This window comes from Triticum urartu, chromosome 5A (assembly GCF_056163025.1).
Source record: "Triticum urartu cultivar PI428250 chromosome 5A, HENAU_Tu73, whole genome shotgun sequence".
NCBI lineage: Eukaryota > Viridiplantae > Streptophyta > Magnoliopsida > Poales > Poaceae > Triticum > Triticum urartu.
Genome location: NC_141877.1, coordinates 113,627,576 through 113,635,501, shown reverse-complemented (window position 1 = coordinate 113,635,501; position 7,926 = coordinate 113,627,576). Strand labels below are relative to the sequence as shown.

Below are 7,926 nucleotides of genomic sequence, written 5' to 3'. Positions count from 1 at the left end.
GTAGAAGCCCCCTCAATGCAACCGGAAGCAGTTGCGTCATAATCACGTGGCAGTCATGAGACTTTAGGTTCTGGAACTTTTTCTCTGGCATATTTATTATTCCCTTTATATTCGACGAGAAGCCAGTCGTGACCTTCATACTGAGCAGGCATTCAAAGAAGATTTCTTTCTCTTCTTTCATAAGAGCGTAGCTGGCAGGACCTTTATACTACTTCGGAGGCATGCCATCTTTTTCGTGCAAATGTTGCAGGTCCTCCCGTGCCTCAGGTGTATCTTTTGTCTTCCCATACACACCCAAGAAGCCTAGAAGGTTCACGCAAAGGTTCTTCGTCACGTGCATCATGTCAATTGAGGAGCGGACCTCTAGGTCTTTCCAGTAGGGTAGGTCCCAAAATATAGATTTCTTCTTCCACATGGGTGCGTGTCCCTCAGCGTCATTCGGAACAGCTAGTCCACCGGGACCCTTTCCAAAGATTACGTAGTGTAAATCATTGACCATAGCAAGCACGTGATCACCGGTGCGCATGGCGGGCTTCTTCCAGTGATCTGCCTCGCCTTTGAAATGCTTGCCTTTCTTTCGACATTGATGGTTGGTCGGAAGAAATCGACAATGACCCAGGTACACATTCTTCCTGCCTTTGTCCAGGTATATACTTTCAGTGTCATCTAAACAGTGCATGCATGCGTGGTATCCTTTGTTTGTCTGTCCTGAAAGGTTACTGAGAGCGGGCCAATCGTTGATGGTCACGAACAGCAAAGCCTTAAGGTTAAATTCCTCCTGTCTGTGCTCATCCCACGTACGTACACCGTTTCCATTCCAGAGCTGTAAAAGTTCTTCAACTAATGGCCTTAGGTACACATCAATGTCGTTGCCGGGTTGCTTAGGGCCTTGGATGAGAACTGGCATCATAATGAACTTCCGCTTCATGCACATCCAAGGAGGAAGGTTATACATACATAGAGTCACGAGCCAGGTGCTGTGATTGCTGCTCTGCTCCCCGAAAGGATTAATGCCATCCGCGCTTAAAGCAAACCATACATTCCTTGGGTCCTTTGCAAACTCATCCCAGTAATTTCTCTCGATTTTTATCCACTGCGACCCGTCAGCGGGTGCTCTCAACTTCCCATCTTTCTTTCGGTTCTCACTGTGCCATCGCATCAACTTGGCATGCTCTTCGTTTTTGAACAGACGTTTCAACCGTGGTATTATAGGAGCATACCACATCACCTTCGCAGGAACCCTCTTCCTGGGGGGCTCGCCGTCAACATCACCAGGGTCATCTCGTCTGATCTTATACCGCAATGCACCGCATACCGGGCATGCGTTCAGATCCTTGTATGCACCGCGGTAGAGGATGCAGTCATTAGGGCATGCATGTGTCTTCTCCACCTCCAATCCTAGAGGGCATACGACCTTCTTTGCTGCGTATGTACTGTCGGGCAATTCGTTATCCTTTGGAAGCTTCTTCTTCAATATTTTCAGTAGCTTCTCAAATCCTTTGTCAGCCACAGCATTCTCTGCCTTCCACTGCAGCAATTCTAGTACGGTACCGAGCTTTGTGTTGCCATCTTCGCAATTGGGGTATAACCCTTTTTTGCGATCCTCTAACATACGATCGAACTTCAGCTTCTCCTTTTGACTAATGCATTGCATCCTTGCATCGACAATGACCCGGCGGACATCATCATCATCGGGAACATTGTCTGATTCCTCTTGATCTTTAGCAGCTTCACCCGTGGCGGCATCATTGGGCACATCGTCTGGTTCCTCTTGATCTTCACCAGCTCCCCCCGTTGCAGCATCACTGTATTTAGGGGGCACATAGTTGTCATCGTACTCTTCTTCTTCGCCGTCTTCCATCATAGCCCCTATTTCTCCGTGCCTCGTCCAAACATTATAGTGTGGCATGAAACCCTTGTAAAGCAGGTGGGGGTGAAGGATTTTCCAGTTAGAGTAAGACCTCGTATTCCCACATTCAGTGCATGGACAACACATAAAACCATTCTGCTTGTTTGCCTCAGCCGCATCGAGAAACTCATGCACACCCTTAATGTACTCGCGGGTGTGTCTGTCACCGTACATCCATTGCCGGTTCATCTGCGTGCATTATATATAATTAAGTGTCCAAATTAATAGAAGTTCATCATCACATTAAAACCAAAGTGCATACATAGTTCTCATCTAACAACATACAGCTCTCCAGAGCATCTAATTAATTAAACCATACATTGAAACTATGTAAAACATTTCAATGCGAAAACAAATGCGATCATAATCACAACCAAGGTAACAATTGATCCAACGGCATAATGATACCAAGCCTCGGTATGAATGGCATATTTTCTAATCTTTCTAATCTTCAAGCGCATTGCATCCATCTTGATCTTGTGATCATCGACGACATCCACAACATGCAACTCCAATATCATCTTCTCCTCCTCAATTTTTTTTATTTTTTCCTTCAACAAATTGTTTTCTTCTTCAACTAAATTTAACCTCTCGACAATAGGGTCGGTTGGCATTTTCGATTCACATACATCCTAGATAAATAAAATCTATGTCACGTTGGTCGGCATAATTTTCATAAACAATAAATGAACCAATAGTTATAAATATAATATACACACCACATCCGAATCATAGACAGGACGAGGGCCGACGGGGGCGGATACCAAAACCATCGCACTATATAAGATGCAATAATAAATGTAAGAAAATGATACAAGTATCTATCTAAACATACAAGTAAGAATATTTTTCCTTTCAGAAAGAAGATAAGAACAAGAGGCTCACCACGGTGGTGTCGGTGATGAGATCGGCGCGGGTGATCGACGGCGGTGAAGACGGGGACGGGGCGTGATGGACCGCTAAATCTAGACAAATCTCGAGGAAAATGGAGCTTGGAGGTCGAGCTTCGAGAGGAGAAAGCTTAAGTAGTGTGGCTCGGGCATTCCATCGAACACCTCATGTGCATAGGAGGTGAGCTAGAGCACCACAAAGCCCTCTCCCCCTCGGCCAGAAAAAACAGAGCACTGTGCTCTGCTCTTGCGCGAGGGGTATATATAGGCACCTCATTGGTCCCGGTTGGTGACATGAGCCGGGACTAAAGGGGAGCCTTTGGTCCCGGTTCAAGCCACCAACCGGGACCAATAGTGGTGGGCCAGGAGCGAGGCCCATTGGTCCCGGTTCGTCCCACCAACCGGGACCAAAAGGTCCAGATGAACCGGGACCAATGGCCCACGTGGCCCGGCCGGCGCCCTGGGCTTACGAACCGGGACCAATGCCCACATTGGTCCCGGTTCTAGACTGAACTGGGACTAATGGGCTGGCCCGGCCTGGACCAAAGCCCTGTTTTCTACTAGTGTCTACACACTTAAGGTTCAGTGACGCTAGAGTTGTAGAGATATTAGTATGCGGTTAACCGAAAGTTGTTCGGAGTCCCGGATGAGATCCCGGACGTCATGAGGAGTTCCGGAATAGTCCGGAGGTAAAGATATATATATATATATACATATATATATATATATATATATATATATATATATATATATATATATATATATAGGAAGTCCAGTTTCGGCCACTGGGAGAGTTTCGGGGTCACCGGTATTGTACCAGGACCACCAGAAGGGTCCCGGGGGTCCACCGGGCGGGGCCACCTGTCCTGGAGGTCCCCATGGGATGAAGTGACGTGGGAACCAGCCCCCAATTGGCTGGTGCGCCCCCTTGGGCCTCCCTTGCTCCTAGGGTTGGAAACCCTAAAGGGGTGGGGGCGCCTCCACCTGGCTTGGGGGCCAAGCCACCCCCTAGGCCGCCGCCCGTCCCATTAGATGGGCTCTCTAGGGGCCGACGCCCCCCAGGGCCCCTATATATAGTGGAGGGGAGGGAGGGCAGCAGCACCCTAAGCCCTGGCGCCTCCCTCCCTCCCGTGACACCTCTTCCTCCCCGCTTGCGCTTGGCAAAGCCCTGCCGGGATCCCGTACTTCCACCACCACGCCGTCATGCTGCTGGATCTCCATCAACTTCTCCTCCCCCCTTGCTGGATCAAGAAGGAGGAGACGTCTCCGCTCCATACATGTGTTGAACGCGGAGGTGCCGTCCGTTCGGCGCTAGGATCATCGGTGATTTGGATCACGATGAGTACGACTCCATCAACCCCGTTCTCTTGAACGCTTCTTCTTAGCGATCTTCAAGGGTATGAAGATGCACTCCCTCTCTCTCGTTGCTAGATGACTCTATAGATTGATCTTGGTGATGCGCAGAAAATTTTAAATTTCTGCTACGATCCCCAACAGATCAAATAGTGATGTTCACCATTGAAAGCTACTCCATTTCACGTGATGATCGGTTATGGTTTAGTTCATATGGATCACGTGATCACTTAGAGGATTAGAGGGATGTCTATCTAAGCGGGAGTTCTTAAGTAATATGATTAATTGAACTTAAATTTATCATGAACTTAGTACCTGAAAGTATCTTGCTTGTCTATGTTAATTGTAGATAGATGGCCCGTGCTGTTGTTCCATTGAATTTGAATGCATTCCTTGAGAAAGCAAAGTTGAAAGATGATGGTAGCAACTACACAGACTGGGTCCGTAACTTGAGGATTATCCTCATTGCTGCACAGAAGAATTACGTCCTGGAAGCACCGCTGGGTGCCAGGCCTGTTGCAGATGCTGCTAACAACGTTAAGAACGTTTGGCAGAGTAAAACTGATGACTACTAGATAGTTCAGTGTGCCATGCTTTACGGCTTAGAACCGGGACTTCAACGACGTTTTGAACGTCATGGAGCATACGAGATGTTCCTGGAGTTGAAGTTAATATTTCAAGCAAATGCCCGGATTGAGAGATATGAAGTCTCCAATAAGTTCTATAGCTGCAAGATGGAGGAGAATAGTTCTGTCAGTGAACATATACTCAAAATGTCTGGGTATCATAATCACATGACTCAACTGGGAGTTAATCTTCCTATTGATAGTGTCATTGACAGATTTCTTCAATCACTGCCACCAAGCTACAAGAGCTTTCTGATGAACTATAACATGCAAGGGATGGATAAGGCGATTCCCGAGCTCTTCGCAATGCTAAAGGCTGCAGAGGTAGAAATTAAGAAGGAGCATGGACCGTTGATGGTCAATAAGACCACCAGTTTCTAGAAAAAGGGCAAAGGGAAGAAGAAGGGGAACTTCAAGAAGAACAGCAAGCAAGTTGCTGCTCAAGAGAAGAAACCCAAGTCTAGACCTAAGGCTGAGACTGAGTGCTTCTACTGCAAGCAGACAGGTCACTGGAAGCAGAACTGCCCCAAGTATTTGGCGGATAAGAAGGATGACAAGGTGAACAAAGGTATATGTGACATACATGTTATTGATGTGTACCTTACCAGAGCTCGCAGTAGCACCTGTGTATTTGATACTGGTTCTCTTGCTAATATTTGCAACTCGAAACAGGGACTACGGATTAAGCGAACACTCGCTAAGGAAGAGGTGACGATGCGCGTGGGAAATGGTTCCAAAGTTGATGTGATTGCCGTCGGCACGCTACCTCTACATCTACCTTCGGGATTAGTATTAGACCTAAATAATTGTTATTTGGTGCCAGCATTGAGCATGAACATTATATCTGGATCTTGTTTGATGCAAGACGGTTATTCATTTAAATTAGAGAATAATGCTTGTTCTATTTATATGAGTAATATCTTTTATGGTCATGCACCCCTGAAGAGTGGTCTATTTTTGATGAATCTCGATAGTAGTGATACACATATTCATAATGTTGAAGCCAAAAGATGCAGAGTTGATAATGATAGTGCAACTTATTTGTGGCACTGCCGTTTAGGTCATATCGGTGTAAAGCGCATGAAGAAAATCCATACTGATGGACTTTCGGAACCACTTGATTATGAATCACTTGGTACTTCCGAACCGTGCCTCATGGTCAAGATGACTAAAACGCCGTTCTCCGGTACTATGGAGAGAGCAACAGATTTGTTAGAAATCATACATACAGATGTATGTGGTCCGATGAATGTTGAGGCTCGAGGCGGGTATCGTTATTTTCTCACCTTCACATATGATTTTAGCAGATATGGGTATATCTACTTAATGAAACATAAGTCTGAAACATTTGAAAAGTTCAAAGAATTTCAGAGTGAAGATGAAAATCATTGTAACAAGAAAATAAAGTTTCTATGATCTGATCGTGGAGGAGAATATTTGAGTTACGAGTTTGGTCTACATTTGAAACAATGCAGAATAGTTTCGCAACTCACGCCACCCGGAACACCACAGCGTAATGGTGTGTCCGAATGTCGTAATCGTACTTTACTAGATATGGTGTGATCTATGATGTCTCCTACTGATTTACCGCTATCGTTTTGGGGTTATGCTTTAGAGACAGCTGCATTCACGTTAAATAGGGCACCATCAAAATCTATTGAGACGATGCCTTATGAACTATGGTTTGGCAAGAAACCAAAGTTGTCGTTTCTTAAAGTTTGGGGCTGTGATACTTATGTGAAAAAGCTTCAACCTGATAAGCTCGAACCCAAATCGGAGAAATGTATCTTCATAGGATACCCAAAGGAGACTGTTGGGTACACCTTCTATCACAGATCCGAAGGCAAGCCATTCGTTGCTAAGAATGGATCCTTTCTAGAGAAGGAGTTTCTCCCGAAAGAAGTGAGTGGGAGGAAAGTAGAACTTGATGAGGTAACTGTACCTGCTCCCTTATTGGAAAATAGTTCATCACAGAAACCGGTTCCTGTGACGCCTACACCAATTAGTGAGGAAGTGAATGATGATGATCATGGAACTTCAGATCAAGTTGTTACTGAACCTCGTAGGTCAACCAGAGTAAGATCCGCACCAGAGTGGTACGGTAATCCTGTTCTGGAGGTTATGTTACTAGACCATGACGAACCTACGAACTATGAAGAAGCGATGGTGAGCCCAGATTCCGCAAAATGGCTTGAGGCCATGAAATCTGAGATGGGATCCATGTATGAGAACAAAGTGTGGAGTTTGGTTGACTTGCCCGATGATCGGCAAGCCATTGAAAATAAATGGATCTTCAAGAAGAAGACTGATGCTGACGCTAATGTTACAGTCTATAAAGCTCGACTTATTGCAAAGGGTTTTCGACAAGTACAAGGGATTGACTACAATGAGACTTTCTCACCTGCAGTGATGCTTAAGCCTGTTCGAATCATGTTAGCAATTGCCGCATTTTATGATTATGAAATTTGGCAAATGGATGTCAAAACTGCATTCCTGAATGGATTTCTCGAAGAAGAGTTGTATATGATGCAACCAGAAGGTTTTGTCGATCCAAAGGGAGCTAACAAAGTGTGCAAGCTCCAGCGATCCATTTATGGACTGGTGCAAGCCTCTCGGAGTAGGAATAAACGCTTTGATAGTGTGATCAAAGCATTTGGTTTTGTACAGACTTTGGGAGAAGCCTGTATATACAAGAAAGTGAGTGGGAGCTCTATAGCATTTCTGATATTATATGTGGATGACATATTGTTGACTGGAAATGATATAGAATTTCTGGATAGCATGAAGGGATACTTGAATAAGAGTTTTTCAATGAAAGACCTCGGTGAAGCTGCTTATATATTGGGCATCAAGATCTATAGAGATAGATCAAGACGCTTAATTGGACTTTCACAAAGCACATACCTTGACAAAGTCTTGAAGAAGTTCAAAATGGATCAAGCAAAGAAAGGGTTCTTGCCTGTGTTACAAGGTGTGAATTTGAGTAAGACTCAATGCCCGACCACTGCAGAAGATAGAGAGAAGATGAAAGATGTTCCATATGCTTCAGCCATAGGCTCTATCATGTATGCAATGCTGTGTACCAGACCTAATGTGTGCCTTGCTATAAGTTTAGCAGGGAGGTACCAAAGTAATCCAGGAGTGGATC

The 7,926-nt window shown here is 45.2% G+C and overlaps 1 pseudogene; it reads left to right on the top strand.

Annotated features, from left to right (window-relative positions):
- Positions 1 to 4,505: 4,505 nt before the first annotated feature.
- Positions 4,506 to 5,464, top strand: LOC147970505 (uncharacterized; annotated as a pseudogene).
- Positions 5,465 to 7,926: the final 2,462 nt, after the last annotated feature.